Source organism: Muntiacus reevesi, chromosome 6 (genome assembly GCF_963930625.1).
Source record: "Muntiacus reevesi chromosome 6, mMunRee1.1, whole genome shotgun sequence".
NCBI classification, from domain to species: domain Eukaryota; kingdom Metazoa; phylum Chordata; class Mammalia; order Artiodactyla; family Cervidae; genus Muntiacus; species Muntiacus reevesi.
The window spans coordinates 28237673-28265368 of record NC_089254.1 but is presented as its reverse complement, the minus strand read 5'-3'; the positions used below and the strand labels follow the sequence as shown (position 1 = coordinate 28265368).

Below are 27696 nucleotides of genomic sequence, written 5' to 3'. Positions count from 1 at the left end.
GATATAAATGATTTAATTGCAGATATAAATGATTTAATTGCAGATTAGATAAATATGATGCACACATTCCCAATCACATCATTATTCAAAAGATGATAATAATTTTGTCCCATTTGTCAAATAGTGTTACTGCATTTTAATTTACATTTTCAGAAGATTTAATTAACCAGGTTCTAGGAATTTAGACAGGAACAAGCCGTCTTAAATCCTTCCTAGAACAAGGGATGTAAACAAATAAATAAACAAACAACTAGAGCAGATTGTTCCTTTTACTGATATGATTTCTTTCCTCTAAAGATTCCCTTTTTTCCTCCTGGACAAGAACAGGCAACATTTAACGTGATGTATCAAAACTCTAATTAATAATTAGAACAAATATACAGAAAGTGTATTCAGATTTAGGACTAATATTTTAAGATCCACTTCTTTTGAAGTTGTTCCTTGGCATTAACTTAGATCAGGGATGCATAACTAAAGCTGGGCTCCTTAAACATGGGTGGGAAGAGAAGTACATCTTTACTTTCCCTGTAAAGAAATTTAGCTTTTTCTTCCATTATAAGTGTTGTCAATTCCTGTGATGTCACGGTCAAAATCTTCTTAGATCTTTCTATAAGATATGTTAGTAAAGAGGCATGCATCTTCTGTATAGTTATTATGTATTTTTAATATTCATTTTCCTTTGTATACTTATATGTTTGACTTAAAAAACATTCTGAGAATGGGCAGCACCACTGTCAAAAGAGACCATGGCAGAGAAAACAATTTAATAACGTTGGTTGTAGACAAGGTTTCAAGAAGGAGTCCTCGGTTCACAGCCTCATCAGTGAGTGGAAGGGATCATCATGTATGCCTTTGTATTCCCTTGTTTGTTGTTCAGTCACTCAGTTGTATCCAACTCTTTGCGACCCCACGGACTGCAACATGCCAGGTTTCCCTGTCCTTTACCATCTCCTGGAGTTTGCTCAAGCTTATGTCCATCAAGTCGGTGATGCCATCCAACCATCTCATCCTCTGTCATCCCCTTCTCCTCTTGCCTTCAATTCTTCCCAGCATCAGGGTCTTTTCCAATGAGTTAGCTCTTTGCGTCAGGTGGCCAAAGTATTGGAGCTTCAGCTTCAGCATCAGCCCTTCCAATGAATATTCAGGGTTGATTTCCTTTAGGACTGACTGGTTCGATTTCCTTGCTGTGCAAGGGACTCTCAAGAGTCTTCCCCTGCACCACAGTTTGAAGGCATTAATTTTTTTGCACTCAGCCTGTTTTATTGTCCAGCGCTCACATTTACACTACTGGAAAAACCATAATTTGATTATACAGACTTTTGTAGGCAAAGTGATGTCTTTACTTTTTTTTTTTTAGGTCCCAGGCTTCTTTATTTAAGAACAAAGTGATGAGTTGATGAGTGACGTGGGGATTAAAGTCCAGAGCATCATTGAACTTCACCTTCCCTCCAACCAGTTTCCCCAAACTCCCTGCCCCACACCCATTGTGTTCCCAATTCCTTTCTTAGTGAATGAAAAACTTAATCCCAAAGCCCTGCCTGGTACAAACCTCAGGGTTCTCTCCCTAGCTCTCCCCTTCCTCTGACCCCCATTCCTGGGGTGAGCAGGCACCTCAGTTTGAATGCATAGGAGAGCCCAGAGCGGTGACAGACACCGAGGGAAAGGCCTCACCCTCAGGGAATGGGACCGAAGAGTACAGCGTAGTGAAGTGAGGGCCCCTGGAGCCTGGGGTACCAAAATGGGGCCCTGGTGCCATTGGAAAGGAAACGGGTCCCCCTGCGAAAGGAGACCCAGCAGCCTCAAAATCCTCTCGTTGGGAGTAGTCACTGCTTGATCGTTTGCCCTTCTGGCGACGATTTCAGAACCACACTCGGACCACGTCCTTCTCCAGTCTGAGCTGCTGGGCGATGTGGCAAACTTGCTGCAGGGTGGGCTTCGGGCACTGCAGGAACATGCTCTCCAGGTTGCCTCTCACTCGGTTCTCGATACTCCTCCACTTTCTCTTCCGGGCCTGCACAAGGGTCTCTGCCTTGCATATCTCCTGCAGATTCTCGTTGTTGTCAGCTTCCTCCACCCACTTCTGCAGCAGGGGCTGCAGCTTACACATGTTCTTGAAACAGCTGCAAAGCCTCAAAACGGCAGATTGTCCTTTGGCTGAACACCTTTCCAAAGAGAACCCCTAGGGTGAGCCCCACATCAGCCTGGGTATACCCTAGGGTGATCCTCTTCTGCTTTAGGAGCTTGGCAAATTGTTCAGGGTCTTTCTGAAGAGCTTTGATGTCCTGGGACTCCTCAGGGTTCGGCTCCAGCTTCGCGGCGCCTGTGGGGGGGGGGGGGGGGCGCAGGGGTCCTGGGAGGCCCCCTCGGAGTTGCTCTGCACCCCGGCTCCCGCCTCGCCCTCGGGTTGAGGGTTCTCCAGGCCGCCTGGGGGCGCCGGTCCCACTCCAACCTGCGGCGCACAGTAGGCCATCCCTCCGCACAAGTCATAGGGCGGGGGGCACGGAGGAAGCCCCCACACCTCGGCGCTGGGCACAGCCCCCGGCCAGATCCCCAGCCCACCAGGAGGCCCTTGGAAGCTCATCCAGGTCTGAGGATCAACCCAGCCTGGCTCTGACCTTCCCGGCTCATTGCATCCACAGCCCGGCGCGGGGGAGCGGGGCGGGGGGTGGAAGGCGGAAGTCAGAAGCGAGGTGTCCCGCCATGGGGAAGGAAGGCACCCCGAGCCGGGGGTCTAGGAAAACGAATGTCTTTACTTTTTAATACGCTGTCTAGGTTTGTCATTGCTTTCCTTCCAAGGAGCAAGTGTCTTTTAATTTCATGGCTGCAGTCACCATCTGCAGTGATTTTGGAGCCCAAGAAAACAAAATCTGCCACTGTTTCCATTGTTTCCCTTCTATTTGCCGTGAAGTAATGGGACTGGATGCAATGATCTTCGTTTTTTGAATGTTGAGTTTTAAGCCAGCTTTTTCACTCTCCTCTTTCACGATCATTAAGATGCTCTTTAGCTTCTGCCATCAGAGTGGTATCATCTGCATATCTGAGATTGTTGATATTTCTCCTGACAATCTTGATTCCAGCTTGTGCTTCATCCAGCCTGGCATTTTGCATGATGTTACTCTGCATATAAGTTAAATAAGCAGGGTGACAATACAATATATGGCCTTGTCATACTTCTTTCCCACTTCTGATCTGGTCAGTTGTTCTATGTAAGGTTCTAACTGGTGCTTCTTAACCTGCATACTAGTTCCTCATGAGACAGGTAAGGTGGTAGGCAGGTAAGGTGGTCTGGTATTCCCATGTCTTTAAGAATCTTTCAGTTTGTTGTGTTCCACACAGTCAAAGGCTCTAGTATAGTCAAGGAGGAGCAGATGTTTTTCCAGAACCCCCTTGCTTCCTCCATGATCCAACAAATGTTGGCAGTTTGATCTCTGGTTTCTCTGCCTTTTCTAAATCCAGCTTGTACATCTGGAAGTTCTCAGTTCATGTACTGCTGAAGCCTAGCTTGAAGGATTTTGAGAATAACTTTGCTAGTATGTGAAATAAGCACAATGGCACAGTAGTTGGAACATTCTTTGGCATTGTCCTTCTTTGGGATTGGAATGAAAATTGACCTTTTCCAGTCTTGTGGGCACTGCTGAGTTTTCCAAATTTGCTGACGTATTGAGTGCAGCACTTTCACAGCATCATCTTTTAGGGTTTGAAATAGCTCAGCTGGAACTCCATCACCTCCACTAGCTTTGTTCATAGCTTCCCAAGGCCCACTTGACATCACACTCCAGGATGTGACGCCTCTAAGTGAGTCAGTTTGAATGCAGAGGTCACTGCCTCTGAGTGACCACACCATCGTAGTTATCTGGGTCATTAAGGCCTTTTTTTTTCACAGTTCTTCTGTGTATTTCTGCCACCTTTTCTTAATCTCTTTTGTTTCTATAAGGTTCTTACAGTTTCTTCCTTTATCACGCCCATCCTTACATGAAATGTTCCCTTGATGTTCTCTTGCCTTGGAAAGTCACAGACATCGGCAAAGCCAGAACCAGCATGGGAAGAGTGAGCTCCTAACATCATCCTGCTGCTGCTTGCCATGGAGAGCCCAGAGGACTTGTATGAGCGTCTTCTCACTGCCACAGTATGCCGCCTCAGACTCACCACGCTACCATCTCACATTTCTGTGTGTTGGGAGTCTGGCACAGGTCTCGCCAGGCTAAAATGACACATCAACAGGACTGTTCCTTCTAGGGACTCTGGGAAGGATCAATGCAGGGGATCATTATGCTGCCTAACCGCAGTGCTCACATTGGCATGGCCTAATCTGGTTGAGTCGGAGGGCTCTAGAGAAAAGTGACCTCGAGAAACAAATTCAGATTTTAGGCAATGAATAAGGAGCTCAACTCACCATAGCCCAGTAGTTAGATAGCAATGCGTTCAGGGGATGAGTACACGGGAAGGGGACAAGTGGTTTTTTTAAAAGGCAGAGAGCAGTGCTGGCCTGTCTGTGTGTAGGTGTTGTGCAGTTGCTCAGTCATGTCCAGCTCTTTGTGACCTCACAGACTGCGTGGGATCAAGGCATTAAAGGAAGCAAAGACCCACAGGGAAAGAGCAGTACAAGCAGACAGATGACAGTGGCAGAAGATCCACGACCACAGGCTCAATGACAAATAACAGAGAAGACGTCTTTTGCAACAGAATTTGGAACTTAATTAAGAAGTATGAGAACCCAGCACACCTCTCATACTTCAAGAGGTCTAATTATCATGTGTGTGTTGGTCACTAAGCCATGTCTGACTCTTTGCGACCCCATGGACTGTAGCCTACCAGGCTCCTCTCTCCACGGAATTCTTCAGGCAAGAATACTGGCGTGGGTAGCCATACCTTCTCCAGGGGATCTTTCCAACCCCGGGATCAAACATGGGTCTCCTGCATTGCAGGCAGATTCTTACCATCTGAGCCACCAATTGAAGGAGCCACTTATCACTATGACACAATTATAGAATCCAAAGAACTTTGTAAAAGACACTAGAAATTTTGTGTGCAGTCCATTTGGATTTCTGAGGAGAAAAGTCATTGAAGAAAGTACCAAAATATACCAGGTAGACATTATTACATATATGTGAACTTAATCAACTGCTCTGTTGCTATGCATTTACTTACTAATTTAGTCCTGAGTTAAAGATTTCTTTATCTGTGAGTTTCTGAGTGAATTCAGCAGGAAACCTACTCACAACTTGTGAAGCTTTCTTAAACAAGTTAGTTTCCTTGGCTTAGATATTTCCAGGTAACTCATTCTTAAGCTTTCACTTCATAAAAGAAATAGCTTTGGACAAAGATAATATTTCTACATAGACTTCTTTGGTATAACATCAGTTTGAAAGGAAATTTTTAATAGATTGTCACATGACTGCTAAAGGTTTTGTTTATTTTCAGTGAATTCTCCATCTTTAGATTCCTATTTTCATTTGTACCTGAAAAATGTTTCCTTGAAATACTTCAAAAGGTATTTCAAAAATTAACTACTGGATAATTAGTCACCTCTACCTGGGCCTCTTGAATCCAGTGATGTTCAATTTTGCCTTCAAGAACTTGACAGAACACCTTTGATTCTTTGAAAAGTTTCTGTTAAGGGAGATCCAATGTTGATCATTACACTAAAACTATATCATAAGCAACTCCGTTTAGTTTGTATATTTATTGCTGGTGAAGGACCTGTGTTGTTGACAGTAGAGGGATGATGAGACAGTTTTTGTTGGGATCTTGAATCCCCTGTTTTGAAAATAACACAGGGACAGATGCTTTGGCAGGACTTGATATACATCAAGAACAGGCAACAGCCAGGAAAATGCTACTTAGGATAGATTCAATTTGCAGGAGTAATTGATCCTTTTAAAGTGGTAAGTTTATTTCTGGTCATAACAGACTGACTTTGAATAACAACTAAATGTATTTTAGTAGTACACATTTAAAAACAATGATCACTGTGATTGTTTTAAACTATACAGTGGCAGCCCCTTAAAAGACAACTTAACAATTTTCTCCCAAACATCAGAGTTTTGCAGTAAACAGAGGGACATATCTAGTTGCTGAGAGACCTGTCTTTAACATGGCCACCTTTGATAAACGCTTCATGAATTATGGCTTCTATTTTTTGGATATAATTATGACAAGAGTTTCACTTCTATTCTAACAATATGTCTTACTATATATACTACTTAAAGTCCTAATGATTTTGTTGTTTAAGTAAGTAAGCAAAGAAATTTGAGTTAGGATAGTCCTCTCTGAGTCTTAAGAGAGAAAATAAGATAGATAAATTAAAATGCACATAATTATGGTACAGTAGAATTGTTTGTAACTGTCTCCAATACACTGCCCTTTAAAAACTAAAAAGGAAGTTCCAAGCAATATGTTTAAATAGAACATACTTTGCATTGACTGACTTGTATTGTCTGTGCCTTTGATCACCATTTAAGAGAACATGGCTTCAGGCCAGCTATAGAACACCTAAAAACAAACCTTAAAAGACTCAAGTGATGTTTTGTCCAGGAAATCAAACACCTAGCCAAAGGGCATCATAAATAAATTTGATCTCTCTTCAGGGGGTGCCCCTGAACAGGCCATTAGAAAGCCTCTATTTATTTCAACCCATTCTGAGAGGAAACTAATTAAACCCGCTCTCAGATAAAGTTGATTAGGCCAGGAGCAGAGCTGGGAGCTCAGAGATGACTGACAAACCCTCCAGTGGGGGAGAAGCCTGTGGGAAAGTTCTTAGCTTGGGCACAAAATGATTCAATAGTGAAACTGAACCAAGCCATTGAGAACTGGTATCCTTCTTAGATCAGAAGATAAAGTGGGGGCCATCAGAGGGGCCACTCCTTTCCTGTCCTGCGTTCATTTTATTTGGAGAACTAAAACTAGGGGACAGTTTGGTGCAGTGTGACGCTCTTTGAATGATCTGTCGAACAGATTAGGGTTTTTTCTTGACTTTTGTTCTCCAATCTGTCACAGACAGATATTTTTCACAAAACATAATATGAGTGCATTACTAAAATACAAAACAATCAAAACAATTTATAAAGCTCCATCTTTTTTACTACTATATTCAATGCATATAAAATTACCCTGTCTAGTTACTATGAAAATATCCAAACTCGGACTTAACTCCTGGGCTCATCTCTTTGCAGACAGGCAAGGGGCTGCAGACGATGCTTGATGTGTAGCTGGTGTGCTGAACAGACTTCTGCTTCAGACAGACTTGTGTTTAGATCCCACGTGTCACCTGTTATCTGTGTAACTTGAGAAATTGGCTTAACAATGTACAAGAGATCATGGGCTCAGCACACATTTCCTAACTTCCTAATATCAGGGACAAGATACATGTTCCACTCTATAAATGTTAAAATACTGAGATATCCCCAAATTCCTGTATGTATTGCTGCCCCCTGAAATTGCTATGAGAAGACAAACTGTCTCTGCACACATGCATGCTTAGTCGCTCAGTCATGTCTGACTCTTTGTGACCCCATGGACTGCAACCCACCAGGCTCCTCTGTCCATGGAATTCTCCAGGCAAGAACACTGGAGTGGGTTGCCATTTCCTCCTCCAAGGTATCTTCTTCACCCCGGGATCCAACCAGCGTCTCCAGCATATCCTGGATTGGCAGGCGGATTCTTTGCCACTGAGCTACCAGGGAAGCCCAAACCCTCTCTGATTTTCCCCATTTTTGTTACAATATACTTTTAGTTCATCACAGATGCAATTGATGCCAAGGCTTGCTAACAATGCATCCCAGGAAGGGTTAAAAGCTAGAAATAATGGTTTCTGATTAGGAGATTGGAAAAACAGTCTTAACTACAACCACTGCAATAGCTAAAATGGGCAACTCAAGTTTCCATATGATGTGTTAGGTCGCCTCAGGCTGAGAGGAGAGTAATGGTAGTGGAGAACTCAATAAATATTTATAGAATAAAGATTAGGAAGAGTAACTCTCTTACTAACAGATTAGTTAGCAACAGATTTGTCCATTGGGTAAAGACATTGTTGATATGTTACCTCTTATGCAATGCCATTGTTATTTTACTATCTCATGCATACTATCTTCAAGTGTCCACTGGCTACTTACTGGACCAGGAGTCTTCCAAATGTTTTTAACCATTAAATCTATCTTCAAACACAACCTTAAAGGGAAGCCCACTGTAGTAAACAGATGAAATTTCTGTTGTGCTAGTTGAAGCAGGAGGAGGTGGAAGAATTGGTTTGTTTATCTTGCCTTCCCTACTTAAAACACCTAGGACACCACACACAGAACAGGATTTGAAAATCTCTGCACTCAAATTCTGATTAATTTCATGCAGAAGTCCAAATGATGAGACAAGGGTTTAATTGCTGAAAATAGCAAAGTGTTGCTCTCATCTATAACCAGCACGTGTTCCCTTAGCTTTCGGCTCTCCATTGAGACATCTGGAGATTTTGCCATTAACTGCCCTGCCTCGTGGCAATCCACCACCATTTTCCCCTGCATGAGACCATTTTCTCTGTCTTTCCGTATCTCTTTCCTCATACGTTGAGTATGTAAATTCTACCCAGTGTCTACTCTACCACAAACTAGCACATTTTCTTGTTCAAAAATCCATAACAAACTCAACCCCAGGGCTATGCTGTATTACTGGAGCATGAAGGGAAGAGTGGACGAAGAAAGAAAAGACAAGTTCTCTATCCTCTACCTCTTTCCTGTCTTAGTATTAAATCCTGTTTGGTTAGAGTATGCAGTGAGCCATCCCTCTTGCCAGTGACTCCACCTGTGAATTTCAAGGAATAAACATAACAACATAATTGGCCTTGTATCTATTTCTTTGGGGAATAAATTCTTTATAAAAGTCTATGTCTATTGGTTCTCTGAGTATATACTACAACTTCAGGTTCAGTTATGTGTAAAGGCAAAGTTTAGAAAGCACGTAGTTAGAGATTTGAATGGATTTTTCTTTCTGAACTTTCGACTTTTGGTATATGACTATAATAGCTCCTGTAACACAGTTACCTCACTAATTCAATGTTAGTGAAATCAAAACACAGTAGTTACATGAATAGTCCAGAAATATACAGATGACAGCTTCATTGTAGAGTTCAGGATAGATTATCACTTCAAATAAATAACATCCATGTAATCCCTCTGTAACTCCTGCCAGCCACATTCTACAACTTTACAAGACAATAGGATTTGAGCCAATCTTATACTCATGAATTTAATCCAAAATGTTTAACCTTGCCCATTTACAATGGCATGCTTCAGAAGCACATAGCAAGCAAGACTCATTTCCTTTCTTAGATATTATCTTTAATTTCTGAACTTGCTGATACAAAAACACCATTTCTGTCAGTCTTACAAACAATTCTCTTAGATGTAATTTATTTGCATTAGGCTGGATCTATAGAAATCATATAACAAAATATTAGGCAACTAAAACAAACTGATGCCTTAAAAATATATTTCCTTTCCATCTATTCAGAATTTTGGAAGACAATGAATGACAAATTCTACCTAACTTCTGAAGTTTTTTTTTTTTTTTTTTAAAAACATCACTACGTATATCAAAACTGTTAATTACTTCTAGGGACTATTAATATGTTACATCAATTCTACAAATCCTTTCTTAATAATTATTTTGAAAGTATGTTTGGTTCAGTTCAGTTCAGTCACTCAGTCATGTCCGACTCTTTGCGAGCTCATGGAATGCAGCACGCCAGGCTTCCCTGTCCATCACCAACTCTTGGAGCTTATTCAAACTCACGTCCATCAAGTTGGTGATATCATCCAACAATTTCATCCTCTATTGTCCCCTTCTCCTCCTGCCTTCAATCTCTCCCAGAATCAGGGTCTTTTCAAATGAGTCAGTTCTTCACATCAGGTAGCCAAAGTATTGGAGTTTCAGCTTCAGCATCAGTCCTTTCAATGAATATTCAGGACTGATTTCCTTTAGGATGGACTGGTTGGATCTCCTTGCAGTCCAAGGGACTCTCAAGAGTCTTCTCCAACACCACAGTTCAAAAGCATCAATTCTTCAGTACTCAGCTTTCTTCATGGTCCAACTCTCACATCCATACATGACCACTGGAAAAACCATAGCTTTGACTAGACAGACCTTTGTTGGCAAAGTAATGTCTCTGCTTTTTAATATGCTGTCTGGGCTGGTCATAGCTTTTCTTCCAAGGAACAAGCGTCTTTTAATTTCATGGCTGCAGTCACCATCTGCAGTGATTTTGGAGCCCCCAAAATAAAGTCTGTCACTGTTTCCCCATCTATTTGCCATGAAGTGATGGGACCAGATGCCATGATCTTAGTTTTCTGAATGTGAATTTTAAGTTTAGTTACAAACAGATTTAAAATAGGACTAAATTTTGAAAGATTGGTGTTTCTAGAACTGTTCCTCAAATAAGCCTTTTAAGAAATATTCATTACTTATAGGATATGAGAGAAACAATGTGATATTCAACCACAAAAGACGGTTGAGCAATGCCATAGACTGTTCTGCAGCCTGTAGGTGCTGAATGGAAGAAGCTAATGAGAAAAAGAGTGATTGTGACAAGCAATTATGTCACCTATGTGAACAGCTTAATTTTCTAAATTAGCCACTTTGATAATTATGACATCTCATTTGTCTTTTAATTCCACAAGCCCTGAAGTTTACCTTTGATTTTTTTCCAATCAGATAAGAGGCTTTGATAAGCCAAGGGTCTATTATGTGTCTGAAAAATTCAGATTTCAGGCTGATTGGCTTGCTTTTTGCTTTAGCCAGAGCAAATGGCTCTCTCCACAAGAGCTCTCCAAGCCTGACTTTCTTTGCTTCTGTCTGCAGTAGTAATGGGGGAAAGTGGAGAGCGTGAAGGAGATTGCAAAGCAAATTAACAGTGTCAACAGTACTGAAGAGAACATGGTCCAGCCTACTTCCCAGGAAAGGCAAACTGTTTTTCAAATACATTAAAAATCACTTTAGCAGCATCCACTTTACATGCATGTCCCCCAATTACTGAGCTAATTACAAATGATTTTGATGTACTCATCAAAGCACTTTCAATTTAAAACTGCGTATTCTTGCTTTTATTGTATTGACTTGGGAGGTTTACAAAAAGTTAGGGGTCTGCATAGAGAGGCATGTTAGAAAGACAGATGAACAGGAAATCCCAATGACCACTGTCAGTTGGATATCTTAAGCAGAGTTGTATAGGAAATGAAGAAGTCCTGATTTAAGCAATTTGCCGGAACTTTAGTAATCAACTGGGCCCTGTGATCTTTCTTACTAGAATGTGTGTGTACTTGGCAGAAAGATGCCAAGAAGAGCAAAACCAAAGAAAGAGTAATTGGCTTATGTCATGACAGGATGTATGCATAGTTACTTCAGAGACAAGGGCCTGAGATGGGTGTTCAGATCAAATGTGGTGCCTGAAACCTTTAGAACCATAGACAGTTTGTTTTAACTAGTAGGGCAGAGGCTTAAGGAGGTAGCCTCAGGAATCAAGAGATGACTGGTCACACACACACACATAGATATGCAAATACACACACACACACACACACATATCCCACCATGGCCTGCCCAGACAACACCAATGAGTGGATATTTTTCCTGCTTTCCATATATTCTCAAGGCTGTGCATTATTTTTCCTTTTCCTATTCAGAGCTGCTCTTTTGCTTTATTTTAACTTGATCTCACCCAGAAAAAGCAAACTTTTGTGCATATCCCTGGGTCTCCCAAATCTTAGGAAAATAAATTGGTTACGACCACTTGTTTCCAAGCCTGAGATCAGCTTTACTGCTTAACTCCCACTAACACTCTCGGCCCTGAAAAGATACCCAGGTATATTCAACCTCACATGGGATGACCTGGTCCAGAAGGGTGGTCCGGAACCCTTCTGAGTCTTTGGGACTGTGCCTAGATATTCTTAGGCTTATGTGGAGGACTCTGTCCCACAATTACTCAGAACATAGGAAATGGCTTGTCTAAATCCCAGCAATACATGACAAGCTAAGAGTCATCTCCACCACTGAGATCAGAAGGAGTTGCTCTGCTAGAAAGACCGGCAGGTACAAAGGATCTGAATCAGGATGTATTTTAAGGAAACTGTTTTCTCCCTTTTTAATACATTGAAAGTATCTATAGCACCTCTTTATAAATATAACTGTCAAACTTATAATTAACTTATTTATCATTTCTTTTTTTTTTTTTTTTGCCATGTTAGTGGATCTTTGTTCCCTGACCAGGGATGGAAGGAACCTGGGCCTGGCAGTGAAAGCGTAGAGTCCTAATTGCTAGAGCAGCAGGGAATTCCCTATCATTTCATTTTTTTAATGGAGTAGGTTGTTAATATTTTTATATAAGATATAGTTTACATGCAATAAAAGTAACTTTTTTTTACTGTACAGTTTTGTAAGAATTGACAAAAATGCATACAGTTATGTAACTACCACTACAATCAGAATACAGAACAATTCTAACACCCCCAAAAGCTCTCCCATGCTCATAATAGTTCAATCCCTTTCCTCAGACCCAATCTCTGACAACCACTGATCTATTTCCTGTCCCTGAAGCTTTGCTTTTTCAGAATGCCATATAAACAGAATCATTATAGCCTTTGGACTTGGCAGAATGCTTTTGAGATTCAGTCACACTGTTGTGTATATCAACAGTTCATTTCTTTCTGTTGATGAGTATTATTCTCTTATATTGCAGAGCCACAGACTAAAAGACATTTTGGTTGTTTGCAGTTCTTAGAGATTACAAATAAAGCCACCATCAGCATTCACATATTTGAATCAGGATTCATCGAAGAGATTTAGATTCCAGATTCTAGGATTAGTGTCAGTAATTCTATAGGTGCTCTTTCCACAGAATGAGTCGCCCCAGCCCCTGATCTCAGGCTTCCTTGGATACAGGATCTTCTAGGTTTCCATGAGAAACTTCTTTTACTTCTTGCACACAACTTCTTAAAATTCACATTAGAGCAAGTCTGTATTTCTCTTGCTTTCCCAGTAGTAAAAATATGAGGAAGTCTAATATTTACTTATTATGTTAGCTATATCTTCTAAAGAAACTTCTTCCTTATTTGAGGATACCCACAGCTTGAGCTTGCCTTTCCCTCTTTCTACATTTGCTATAGTGTGGAGTATACTCTTGACATTTAAATGGATGGTCCTGGAGAGAGACTTTAGTTCTTGCTTTGGTTCAGTATATTTTCAATTTCCAGGTAAGATGAAAATTTTACCATTTCTGGAAATCACATAAACAACAGCTAAGAGGGAGAAAATGTCTACAAAGAATGTTCATTGATAAACTGAGAGATTCTGAAGTCATAGAATAGGCCTAGCCTTTTTGGAGGTGACCCCAGCTTTAAGGACAGGCAGTATGAAACAATGCCAATTAATAAATCACGTATTAATATATCAGGTTCTGGATAGTCATCTCCATAATCATCATTTCTTTCAGAAAACATTTACCACAGGTTTCCATTTGGGAAGCAAATTCTCTAGTTCTTTCAATATATTTTAAATGTGTCCCTTTCAGCAGCATATTTATTACATCAAGGGAGGTAAGACACAATTTTAGTGTTGATGCTAGTTTTATTTTATTGGAGGGTAATGACTACCCATCCTCTATGTATTTGGAAGTGGGGGCTACAAGGGGGTAGTGGAAAATAGTGAGGCCTGTTAATTTTTCCATGAGATCATTCTTCCCTTGACATGCAATTTGATGCTTAACAATTTTTCTGAAAGTCAAAAGGAATACTACGTTGCCTAATTTTCACAGTGCTATAAATAGCCCCTCACAAAGCATAATTGTATAAAAGAGATGACATTTCTTTATGAAAGAATTTTCACTGGAAAGATAAAAGGAGGTCAGAACTCTTATGTGAGACATGTATTTTCAAGTATTCATAAAAATAGAAATCATCAGCAGTGGGAAAATTCTTTATGATAGACAGTCACACATAAGATATTGGAGCCAAAGTCATTTTCACAGGCGCCAACTGTAGTTTGAATGGAACTCAGCCAAGAAGCGGCTGCTGGGCATTTAGCTTAAGTGCCAATAAAAGGGAAGAGTATACACACACACACTCACACACGTGCGTGAGCACATGTGTACACACACACACACACACACACACACACTCCAGCTTGTAGAGATATTTGCCAGAAACATTTTCTGGCTTCTGCCATCTGTGTCCTGCAGCCATCAATTAGGTCCTATGGTGACTCCAGCTGCTGAATCCTGCTTCAAGAGGTGGAATAATGTGGGAAAAATGAAAGAGAGAAAAAAGAGGAGAGCACTGATGGACAGCTGGAAGGAGCAGCAAGGCAGCATTTAGATACCAACCAGACCCCAATTCTTTGTAATGACTTGGATGCCATGAAGACTTTAAGATGTCCCCTTGGCTGGGAAGTGATTACACATGCATTTTTATGGTTTTTGTTATTTATAAATCACCAGAGATATATAGGACAATTTACAAAACACTTGAAAAAGGTCACGACCCTATTCTACTGGGTTGATGGGCTTATAAAGAATAGGTGGATAATATATCACTAATTAAAAAAAAAAATCATTGTGGTCATGATATTGAGCAGGTATATATCTAGTCCTTTGCATGTGCCAGGCACCAAGTGGGTGCTTTATGTAAACCATTTTAAAGCTCTCAGCACCCCATGAAAAATGTATTCTCAGCAGCCTCATTTTACAGATGAGTGAAGTGACCTTAGAAGGGTTAAGTGACTTGCTCAATCTCCACAATTTGTCTGAGATCAAGGGGGTATTTGAACTCAGTGTGTGTCATATTGTAGAATCCACACTCTGCTATACTGCCTCTCCCTGTCCCTCTGGGGACTTGGTCCTCCACAGCCTAAAAATGATCCTGCAACTTTCCACCATTCTGCATTTACAACAAGATGCTGACAGAACAGTGGAGCCAAGACAGGCATGCTGGCGTTTCCCAAGCAAAGGAGCTCGTTCTTTCAGTTCCAGGGGGGGATGCTCTATTATATCTATTATACAGCACCTTCTAGACCAGACGCGGGAGTCGGATGCCTCTTCTGGATAGTAATGATTACTCTGCCCCAGCATTCCATACCTTCAAGGCCACCTTCCGGGCCCTGGAACACCTAGCTCTCCTGGAGAGGGTAGAGCACCGCTGCCCACGTCGTTTCTCGTCCTCAGGAGAATGAGTGTTAGGCCGGAATGAGCGCCGCAAGTTCAGATTCCTTCCTGACTGCACGTGTTGTCTCTTAGCTTCAAGTGTCTGTGCCTTCTTAGTGGATTACTTCCCGCCACACTGTCAGTTATTACATGTAACAAAATGGGGAGGGGGAAGAAGAAGAAAAACAAAACTACGGAGGGTCAGATTTTCCTTCATTTCATCACTTAGCTCATTTCATTCCTGCTCAGAACTCCCTTTGTCACCTGGCAGAAAGGGAGCTGGGGGATGGTGGGAGAAGCAGTAAAAGAGAACTGGGCCCAAGGTAATTTATAACCACAGGCAACTAGATCATTTTATAGCAAATGGTACTTTCTCAAAATCTCATCATTCATACCAGAAGTCTTGCTTATAAAGTAATATTCCTCTGCTTATGAAAACACTGTGAGCAGTTGAACTTGCTTGATCGGTGATCATTTTGCCTCTCTGAAGATTTGAGGCAAGGGTATTATGCCATTATGTTGTTAAAACGCATCAGTGACTTGATCATTTAAAATGCTTTAATAAAAATGAATTCTGTTAGCTGATTCTGATTATCCAGTGCCAGACTTTATAGGCTTTTAAGACATTTTCCAGTTGTCAGATATTTTTACTTTGAGACATTTAAATATTTAGATTCTATTCTTTCTGGGTATTCCAAATAGGGGAAACAGATATCTTAATAGCAGAAATATTAACAGAATTATTCTGTGGACTGTCTGCCCTAACAGCCTTTGAAAATCAAATTGTGTTCCTTGATTATATATCAAACCTTTTGTTTGAAGTAAAGTAGCAGCTACAGACCAGGATACAGTTTTGTGCAGATTAGGTGTTTGTTAAAGAAATACACTATTTTGAACTCAGTTAGAGCAGAATGTTGCTTACTGGACTCACTGGAGGCCTTTTCCAAGAGTAATAACTATTAATAAAGGATATCATGTGTGACATTGAAGTCTGCATTTAAATATGTGGGCTTACCATGCATTCCTTGACCAGTCATTTGCATATATGTACAAGCACGCTGCTGTGCAAGCATGCCCACACACACGCGCACACACACACACAAACATGAATTTTCATGGTAAAGTATAAATTTTAGGAATCCTGAAGTTGCAAAAACTAATTTTGATAAATTAGGTGAGCTATTTCAAATCCTGAAGGATGATTCTGTGAAAGTGCTGCACTCAATATGCCAGCAAATTTGGAAAACTCAGCAGTGGCCACAGGGCTGGAAAAGGTCAGTTTTCATTCCAATCCCAAAAAAAGGCAATGCCAAAGAATGCTCAAACTACCGCACAATTGCACTCATCTCACACACTAGTAAAGTGATGATTAAAATTCTTCAAGTCAGGCTTCAGCAATACGTGAACCGTGAACTTCCAGATGTTCAAGCTGGATTTAGAAAAGGCAGAGGAACCAGAGATCAAATTGCCAACATCCACTTGATCATTGAAAAAGCAAGAGAGTTCCAGAAAAACATCTACTTCTGCTTTATTGACTATGCCAAAGCCTTTGACTGTGTGGATCACAATAAACTGTGGAAAATTCTGAAAGAGATGAGAATACCAGACCACCTGACTGCCTCTTGAGAAACCTATATGCAGGTAAGGAAGCAACAGTTAGAATGGGATGTGGAACAACAGACTGGTTCCAAAGAGGAAAAGGAGTACGTCAAGGCTATATATTGTCACCCTGCTTATTTAACTTATATGCAGAGTACATCATGAGAAGCATTAGGCTGGAAGAAGCACAAGCTGGAATCAAGATTGCCAGGAGAAATATCAATAACCTCAGATATGCAGATGACACCACCCTTATGGCAGAAAGTGAAGAAGAACTAAAAAGCCTCTTGATGAAAGTGAAACAGGAGAGTGAAAAAGTTGGCTTGAAGCTCAACATTCAGAAAACTAAGATCATGGTGTCTGGTCTCATCACTTCATGGCAAATAGATGGGGAAACAGTGGAAACAGTGTCAGACTTTATTTTTTTAGGCTCCCAACTCACTGCAGATGGTGACTGCAGCCATGAAATTAAAAGACATTTACTCCTTGGAAGGAAAGTTATGATCAACCTAGACAGCATATTAAAAAGCAGAGACATTACTTTGCCAACAAAGGTCCATCTAGTCAAGGCTATGGTTTTTCCAGTGGTCATGTATGGATATTAGAGTGGGACTATCAAGAAAGCTGAGCACAGAAATATTGATGCTTTTGAACTGTGGTGTTGGAGAAGACTCTTGAGAGTCCCTTGAACTGCAAGGAAATCCTACAGTCCATCCTAAAGGAGATCAGTCCTGGGTGTTCATTGGAAGGACTGATGTTGAAGCTGAAACGTCCATACTTTGGCCACCTGGTGCGAAGAGCTGACTTGTTGGAAAAGACCCTGATGCTGGGAAAGATTGAGGGCAGGAGTAGAAGGGGACGACAGAGGATGAGATGGTTGAATGGCATCACTGACTCAATGGACATGGGTTTGGGTGGACTCCAGGAGTTGGTGATGGACAGGTAGGCCTGGTGTGCGGCGGTTCCTGGGGTCACAGAGTCGGACACAACTGAACAACTGAACTGAACTGAACTGAAGCAGTTTATGCGTTTCATTACAAGTATTTCCTTTTTCTCTCGGAAAATAGGGGCTTTCCTCCTATTTTAGCTAGATTATGAAGACTTGACTTCCTCAGGGGTGGTGTCTTGCCACACTAAAGTAGAAAAAAGGCATTTGATGGTCCAAAAAGAAGACTTGTAGTCTGGAGGAAGCATGTTCCCCAACTTCATGCCCCCTCCCAAGGACTTATAAAAACTCATGGGATGGAGGGAGTGCAGAGAAGGGACATGAGTGTCCACAGACCGAAGAGCAGAGTCAGTGTAGAGAACATCCCCCCCTCATCACCCTATCCTGTATCCCCCTCAGGCCATGGAGGTTTCACAGGATTGTGACCAGAGCAGTCACAAAGGACCCTGAGCTTAGAAAGGTCCTATACTTCATGGTCCCCACTGGGCTGTTCTTTTGTTGTTCTTGTTGTTTAAAGTGCTTTGCCAGCAAAGGCGGTGAAGATACCAAGGCACGTAGTGGGGACTTGGAGCCTTGATTCACACTTGGTCCCACTTTTGCTCCCTGCCTCCCATCCTCTCTGGGATGGGTCACCGGGCACCCACTAGTACCCTGGGCTTCCCCAACCTCTGCCTTCTCCTCTCCCAGAAACTTCCACTGCCTGCACAGGTAGTGGGGGCCTGGGAGGCGGTGTAGGGAGAGCAAGGGCAGGTTGTCTGTGCCCCATGAAACCCCCTGTGGGCACAGTGGTGGCCATTCTGGCCCTGAACCAGCGATACCACATGCGTTTGGTGGGAGCTCTGACCACCTGGTGAGCTTTTCACCTACGCCCTACCCAGGGACCAAGTTCCCCTGGAATGAGCTGCATTCTCTGTGGTGTGGCCATCTGCCAGGGGTTAGAGTGACAGGTCTGTTAGAAGGAAAGATTGGATTCCCCCTCTCTGGCCTGTCAGTCTGGCTGCTGGTGGCAGGGGGAACCTGCCAGCAGGAGGGTTGCATATACTCTTTTGTGCACCACAACTAGGCAAGGGCTTGGCGCTTGGCAGCCCACACTGTCCCCAGGAGTAGCTGCAAGCTCCAGGGAGCATGCTGTCAAGTAGCAAATAGAAGTTACCAGGACAGGTCTGGAAAGAGATTGTGGAAGAACAGAAGAAGTTATGTGTTAGTATCTTTTTCTACTTTTTAAACATGGGACATGCACTTTTATTTTCCACTGGGGCCTACACATTGCACAGCCCTGCCTCTCAATGACTCCAGGACATCTTGGTACACTGAAGAAAACTCCCAGCACAAGTGACCTTTGTCATTCCCTGAGATTTTGCTCAGTCTTTCACATCTGGACACCCTCAGCAGGGCCCCAAATCCTAGATGTCTGTTGGTGGTGTACAAAGAAACACTCCCTATATCCCAGTCCATTCCCTGGTGTCAGGAAAACTAACTAGATTACCAGACAACATGATGAGAACACACCTACACTTCCCCCCAAACCAAAACACTGGTAGGCTCTCCCATTACACCTGCATCTCAGTGTCTCTTTTGATGTTTATTTCCAGAGTAGTAAGCATTTTTCAACAGCATTTTATTTTTTGGTAACTTTTCTTTTTTCCTCTCTAAGGATAAAATGAGATATGACTTGTCCCCTAATTACCTTTAAAAAAAAAATAATTAAATTAGTGAGATCTCAAAGGCCCCAAATCTAAAACCTTGAAGGACAAAGTTTCAAGGTGACTGATGGATAAATCAAGATATGCTTAGCTATTGAGCATGTAGGATGTACTCACCATCCTGGGAAAGACCAGAGGAGGAGAGACAGGGCATGGGTTGTGTATTGGTTTTCTATTCCTGCATAATGAATTACCACAATATGTGCCTTAACACAATGGATATTTATCAGCTCACGGTTTCTGTGGGTCAGAATTCTAGGCATAGGTTAACTGGGTTCTCTGCTCAGGGTCTCATAAGGCTGCAATCAAGGTGACGGCTAAGCTATGTTCTCACCTGGAGGCCTGACTAGGGAAAGATCTGTTTCCAAAATTCCTCCAATGGTAGCAGAATTCATCTTTTTGTGATTCTAAGGCTGAGGTTTTGGTACTTTTGTTGGCTGACGACTCCTCTCAAGAGCTAAGGCAGCTGCAGTTCTCTCCCAGTGGTCCCTTCCATGGGCAGATCACACATGGCTGTTTGCTTTCTTAAGGCCAGAAGAAGAATGTCCCTCCTCCATCTCATCACCTTTGCCATATTGGCTGGAAGCAAGTCACAGGTCTTGCCCATGCTCAAGGGGAGGGGATTAGGGTTACACTGATATGACTCCAGGGAGTGGAGACCACCAACTGTCTTAGAAGAATTCTGCCTACCACAGTCAGGATATGGTTTCGTCCCTAAGTGAGCTTGCACTGTATTAATAGCTGGGGAGACAAGACTAACATTTCTGAATCATTGAGACAGGACACTAAATGTCACTATGGCTTCCAGAAAGAAATTCCTTTCCCATCCCCACCCCATACTACTTTCAGTTCAGCTCAGTTCAGTTCAGTCAGTCAGTCTTGCCTGACTCTTTGTAACCCCATGGAATACAACACGCCAGGCCTCCCTGTCCATCACCAACTCCCGGAGCTTACTCAAACTCATGTCCATCGTGTTGGTAATACCATCCAACCATCTCATCTTCTGTCATCCCCTTGTGCTCTTGCCTTCAATCTTTCCCAGCATCAGGGTTTTTTCCAATCAGTCAGTTCTTTGCATCAGGTGGCCAAAGGATTGGAGCTTCAGCTTCAACATCAGTCCTTCCAATGAATATTCAGGACTGATTTCCTTTAGGATGGACTGGTTGGATCTCCTTGCAGTCCAACGGACTCTCAAGAGTCTTCTCCAACACCACAGTTCAAAAGCATCAATTTTTCCACACTCAGTTTTCTTCACAGTCCAACTCTCACATCCATACATGACTACTGGAAAAACCACACCTTTGCATAGATGGACCTTTGTCAGCAAAGTAATATCTCTGCTTTTTAATACACTGTCCAGATTGGTCATAACTTTTCTTCCAAGGAGCAAGTGTCTTTTAATTTCATGGCTGGAGTCACCATATGCAGTGATTTTGGAGCCCAAGAAAATAAAGTCTCTCACTGTTTCCATTGTTTCCCCATCTATTTGCCATGAAGTGATGATGGGACCAGATACCAAGATCTTAGTTTTTTTGAATGTTGAGCTTTAAGCCAACTTTTTGATTCTCCTCTTTCATTTTCATCAAGAGGCTCTTTAGTTGTTCTTCACTTTTGCCATCATGGTGGTGTCATCTGCATATCTGAGGTTATTGATATTTCTCCTGGCAATCTTGACTCCGGCTTGTGCTTCATCCAGCCTGGCACTTCTCATGATGTACTCTGCATATAAGTTAAATAAGCAGGGAGACAATATACAGCCTTGATGTACTCCTTACCCAAGTTGAAACCAGTCTGTTTCATGTCCAGTTCTAACTGTTGCTTCCTGACCTGCATAGAGATTTCTGAGGAGACAGGTAAGGTGGTCTGGTATTCCTATCCCTTTCAGAATTTTCCACAGTTTGTTGTGATCCACACAGAAAAAGGCTTTGGTGTAGCCAATAAATTAGATGTTTTTCTGGAACTTTCTTGCTTTTTCTATGATCCAACAGATGTTGGGAATTTGATCCTACTTTTGCTTTAACAATTCTAAGGATTAACCAAAGAATTATTGTAAAGCAATGAGCCAATGTGGAGCTCACATGTAAATAAAAACAGTTGTTTCCTCCCACTCCCAGCCACCTCCTGCCCATATGGTTTTCGATAAATTTCCTCCTCTGGTGCAATAGATTATTCTATTTTTATAACATAAAAGGGGAAAAGCTTTCTTCTTCTTCATCCCCATGCCCAGGACCTCAGAACACTCCAAAGGAAGCTGAGTAATGCCAGTCTTCTCTGTTTCTGGTCCACAGCTGCTCCTTCCTATAACTGCTAGTAGGATGCAGGTGGAAAGAGTTCACCTGCTTGCTGATGCCCAGGAGGGACTGGAAGCCAGCTGTCATCAGAGAGCTTTCATTCAGCATTTGGTCGAAGCAGATTTGGGATGGGATCAGAATTCCACTGCCAAGCCAAGGATGATGGAGATGTCACGCTAAGTGACCAGAAGATGGAGGAAATTCCTGAGTAGTAAAAATGGGGATGACCTCCATCGTGGAAGAGGGGGAGTGGGGACATACAAGGAGAGAGAAGTTTACAGACTTCTCATCACAATCTAATCTGGAGCTCTGGGCAGACGACACTGATTCCCAACAGATCATTGTACTTCTGGGGTAGGGTAGCGGACTTTTATAAAGGCAAATTCTGTGTATATAAGCTATTCAATCTGATTGCGCTGGGCTGTGCTTAGTCACTCAGTTGCATCTGACTCTGTGACCCCATGGACTATAGTCTGCCAGGCTCCTCTGTCCAGTGGGATTCTCCAGGCAATAATACTGGAGTGGATTGCCATGCCCTCCTCCAGGGGATCTTCCCAACCCAGGAATTGGACTCAAGTCTCCCACATGACAGGCAGATTCTTTACCATCTGAACCACCAAGGAATCCTAAGAATAGTGGAGTGGGTAGCCTATCCCTTCTCCAGGGGATCTTCCTGACCCAGGAATCAGACCAGGGTATCCTGCATTGCGGGCAGATACTTTACCTGCTGAGCTACCAGGAATACCCATTCAACCTGATTACTGCCCTATAAAAAGAAAAATAGTGTATTTTCAATTAGAAAATGTATGCTGATTAATTCAGTAGGAGGTTTTGAAAGTATTTGAACTCAGAAAATCATTGTTTAAGGCAAAATTGGTACATCACTTAGTTTTCCAAAGAACCTTCTATTTCTATTGATTAGTCAAGTGACTTGTCCAAGATTGACTGCCTGGTCGGTAACTTGTAAACAGGGTCATGGAATATTTTATAGGGAATTTATTGAAAAATACATGATGCAGCTATAATTTATCTCCTGCCACAGGGAAGAACATTAGCAAGACCCTGGAATAGAAGAGAAAAGGATGCTCTGCCTGGGTATGTCATGTCATAGCATATAATGTATTTAGGCAGACTTCTTTATCCTGTTTTACCCTCAGAAAAATCAGCACAATGACACTAACTTACACCAGCACTCTCTGGAATTCTTAGCCTTGCTCCACGCAAATTTTGGGTCAAATCTTCATCTAGTAGCCCTCTGGTAAACTTTTCTTCTACCACAGATTAGACTTTATTCTTTATTTTCACTCATTTAATAATTATTGTGTACTCTTTATGGGAAAAGCACTGTTCAATGTCCTAGAAAAAGTTATAAATGATAAATATTGCAGACCCCATCCCCTGGCAACTTATGCTTTTCTAGACAGGAGCACTTTTTGTTTAGCAGTCATCTTTATCTCAAGTCTTGTGTGATGGAATGTTTAAACGAAGCAGTCTGTTCCGATTTCAGCCATAAACACACACCCTTTTCATTCAGGTGTTTGTGCAATGATTTTTCCTAAGGTCAGTTACTAATTCTAAAAACTTACTGATCTTGTTTTATATCATTGTGATTTTCCTTATCTGTCCTCCACTCTCCATTGTGGGCCAGAATCAAGCATAATATTCTTTTTATTTGTGTTTTATTTTCATTGTCATCCTCTTAATATAAACCTCTTTGATTGCAGTCAACTGTAAAAAGTGTTCCTGGCTAAATACAATAGATGTATCTCTGAAGCACTGCATGCAAACTGAACTTTTATAAATTGAATTATGTTTGTACTTAGACTATAATTTCAGAAATGTATTACAGAAGAATGCACATTGTTTCAAGAAGTGGTCAAATAATTTCTGATGCCTACTTGAAATTATTAAATGAATATGCCTGCATCTTTTCATTTTGTATAGATCATACAAGAAGGATCAATAAATGGGAGATAGAAAGAAAATCCACTGTCCAACATTTTACCTGAATGCTGAACACATTTTTTCTGGAAACACTATCTGCATTCTAAAGTTAGGATGCTGAATTCAAGTTAGTGCTTTCTCTAGCTGTGGCTGATTCAGTTATTTCACTCACAGGGAACAGGCTTGGAGCCTGATGCTTTGCAATTTCTATTTTGCCATTAGGTTATTTTTGATAGTGTGGGATTATCATATGGAATGTTTAATCCACTTCTGACCTTGTCTAACACCTTATAAGTATTTTCATTTTCTCTTTTCAATGAGTCAATATAGTTCAGGATATAAATCCAACTGAAAAAATCAGAGAAGAGAGGAATATAGGTACAGAATGGACTTCTATTGAGTGTCTTCTATGTCAAGTCCAAAGTCAGGTACTCTAGATACATAATTTCTCATCTCAGCCTACACCAATGCTAGCAAGAATTTTAATGTATCTCTATACATTAAGTAACTTCCTTGAAGACAGACTAATAAGTGTAGTGTGGTGTAGAGGAAAACTGGGGATTTGGGAATCAATCAGTGGAGCTGATCACCTGTATGACCGTTTAAGGAGGAAAAACTTTAACTTCCCTAAACCTCAGCTTCTCCACCTATAAAATAATATCTCCTTCTAGAATCATTGTGAAGATACAAATAATATATGCATAATATTTAGCATAAGATAGGTGCTCAATAAATTACAGAGATGGTTATCTACTAAATTCAAGCCCAAGTACAAATTCACAGCCAGTGTTCTTTCCAGGACCCCATCCACTCAAAGTGGTGGCCTAACCAAAGAAACCACTTTAAATAATAAGTTACCCACAGAATGATACTCTTGTGGCGAAAAGTCATGGAAAAACTAGGTTTTTTCTTTTTTTCCCCTTGATTTCACATCAAATAGCAAAAATGTGGGCAAGGTAAGAGCCCCAAACAGGCTTGAGTTCTAGCCTTGATTCTAACATGAGTCGCAGGATGTTGGGTGAGTCGTTTAATCCCCTGAGCATCAATCTTCTTACATTAAAATAGCAAAGCTGGATGAGATAACCTCTAAAAATGCCTTCCAGCTGGGAAAGGCTGTGATTCTCATTTGACCAAGACCTAGAAGACAAACTCCAAGTTGTCTTTGTGCAACTCTCTCTTTTAATAAGGCTGTCAAGCAGAAACTAAACCCAGAGAAGTGAAGATCAGCTGATCATTTAAAAGGCCATTTCCTCATTCTCTGTTCCAGTTTATCAGGAATCTTGTTATTGAACCACACATGTAAGCTAGAGCCAGAAAAAAGACCTACAATAGAGCTGCTTTCAGCCAAGATGGCTTGAAACCCAACCAAAGAAGTTGATGAGGGGAGATAACTGGTGGTCTGCTTGTATCATAGACCGTGTAATTCTCCAGGTCAAATTAAAAATTGAAAAGGCTCTTTGAACAGCAAGAGTCGCTTTTCTGTAGCTTTGGTATCTGCCATCAGCAAACAAAATTAACCATCTGAGGACCATTCAATAAAGGACTCATCCCCTGTTGCGTTTTGTCAGGTCCACAAATCCATGTGTAATGGCTGTAAGGATATTTCAGCATCAGCTCCTGTCTAAACACATGACCCAGGGCTTTCTTTCAATGGACCTTTACAGTGACTATTCACTAAAAGTGAAAGCTAAGAGGTATATTTATTAAAATTCTCTTGACTCCTGATGAATTTTCCTGGTTTATATATTTTTAAACTCTATCTTTAAAAAGGTACAATTCACAAACTCAAATCAATAAATATTAATTGAGTATCTGCTGTTTGCCAGGGTCTGAGGTGGGTACTGTAGGGACAGAACAAAGAAAAAGAATGTTTAAATGAACGGAACATAATATCTGCCTTAAGAAACTACCAGTTTAGTAAGTTCCCTAACTAAAGTGTTTTTTTTCATTCTAAGAGTTAAACATGGGAACTTAGCTGAAAAGATTTTATTTAAGGTTTGAAATGAATTTTCCCTACAGACAGAGGAAGCCCAGCCCACTGGGAGTGATGCCGAGGGGTGTGAGAATGGAAGCAAGAACACTCTCTGCTTATTCTCTGCTCCCATCTGTCAAGCTTGATGATTCTTTCCATATTTCTTTGGGTTTTGTGATCCCAACAGGGCATAGAGCAGGGCATGGAGCAAATGGATTGAACAAGTTGGCCGTTAGTAATGTCTTTTAAAATGCCTATCACCTCATTCTAATTTATATGTGTGAGAATAGATAAAAGATTAAGAAAATCTCATTCAGCCACCACGTAACTCACAATATGGCTTTTGCCGTAATCAAGAGATCCGTGAAGGGAGAAGCAAGTATGGAAGGTAGAACTCCTTTCTCTCTCCTTAGTTACTCTCTTAGTCATAAGCAGAGAATTAGGCTATGACATTTTATGACCTGATTTGATGACGAAAATTTAATTTAAAGGTTGATATCTGTAATGTTGAGATTTGTGATGTAGAAAATTCTACTCTAAGTATGTTATCTTACTGATTCATACAGTTTATAATCAGAAACCCTGATTAAATTTTAGATATGTTTTCTTTATACATTATTATTGATATACTTATACACAAATCATACACAGGATGCACATTTTACTTATCTGTATTACAGGAAATGAAGGGAAAGCATGCTGGTTCATACTGAATATATAACTCATAAGCTTTTAATACTACACCTCAAAAGGTTTGAAAAAACCAGAGCCTTATCGTGTTCTGCATTTTGAACTTGCTAGAAACAATATTGTGATTTTTTTTTTCCCCTATGAAATGTAGTAAAGAAATATGAAAACTTCAATGAGTCTCCACAGAGAAAATGCTTGATTGTCAGCATCTTGCAACTCCCCTTGTGCTCTCCCCACTGTGACCACACTGATTTAGGACCCTATGGCCTCTGCAATCACTTCCTGTCTTCCCCCTTCTAATCCCTTCCTCTCACATCTGCCAGATTTAGTCATAAAGCTCCATATTCTTCATAATATCCCCTTGCACAATGTTCAATGTCTCCTCACTGCTTTCAAGACACAACTTAAACATCTAAAACCAGCATACCAGCTCAGCTTGCTCATGGTTCAGTGACTCTGGGAATTCACCATGATGCCTTCACCGACCCTTTACTTTCATGACTAGAATGCTCTTCCTCTCATCAGTCATTCTTTATACCCTACCCCTTCTTCAAGGTCTTTTCTCAGCTCCCTCCTTGATCACTTCAGCCAACAGTGGTCTCAAGGCATGCATTCCCCCACAATCATGTACAAAGCTGTCCTCTTCTGCCTCTTCACATTGGAAATTTCTACTTAACTTTCTCAATCTGCCTTATGTCTTGCTTCTGATGGAGTCAGAACCATGAAAATATAGTCCTTTTTAATCTCCATGATTAAAAACTCCATGATTTTTCTAGATAGGAAAATATGGGCTTTGTTAATTTTGCATTAATTTTTTTTTTTACCTTGACAATATTTTAAAGGAACTGGTTGGTTGTCAAGAAATGACTATAAAACTGTTTAGTCAAGTAAAAGAACAACAGTTAACTTTTCTCAGAAACTTAAAAGGCACTGTTTTTTCAATGGTGGTAGTCACTTTGGATCTACTTGGTCTGTTGTTTAACTCACAGAGAAGGCACTGGCAAGATTTACATATTATTTGCCCTTAACGGTGACAGAGCAGAAGTGCTGGTGGGTCCTTTTGTTATCATTTTTCCTGAGGAAACTCATATCCATCAGTCTCCAAAGGAGAGGTTTCCTGTTGGAGGGAAATGAGAAAAGTTCTCTGGGGTCATCCATGTGGGTTAAAGGTAAATGGGACATGTAGAATCCCTTAAAAAAGAAAACACTAAAAAAAAAGAAAGAAAGAAAGAAAGAAACACTAAGAATTCCAGGGTTGGCAATGGAGGAAAAACATGGCCAAGGGCCAATAAGCTCCAATGCTCTTAAAACTCAGAGATTTCCTATTCCCTTGGGAAATGTCTTTAATGATTATTGCTTCCATCAACAAAATGGCCTCA

At 41.2% G+C, this 27696-nt stretch overlaps 1 pseudogene; it reads right to left on the bottom strand.

The window, feature by feature from the left end:
* Positions 1 to 1612: 1612 nt before the first annotated feature.
* On the bottom strand, positions 1613 to 2702 carry LOC136170924 (POU domain, class 5, transcription factor 1 pseudogene; annotated as a pseudogene).
* Between the last annotated feature and the right edge of the window lie 24994 nt (positions 2703 to 27696).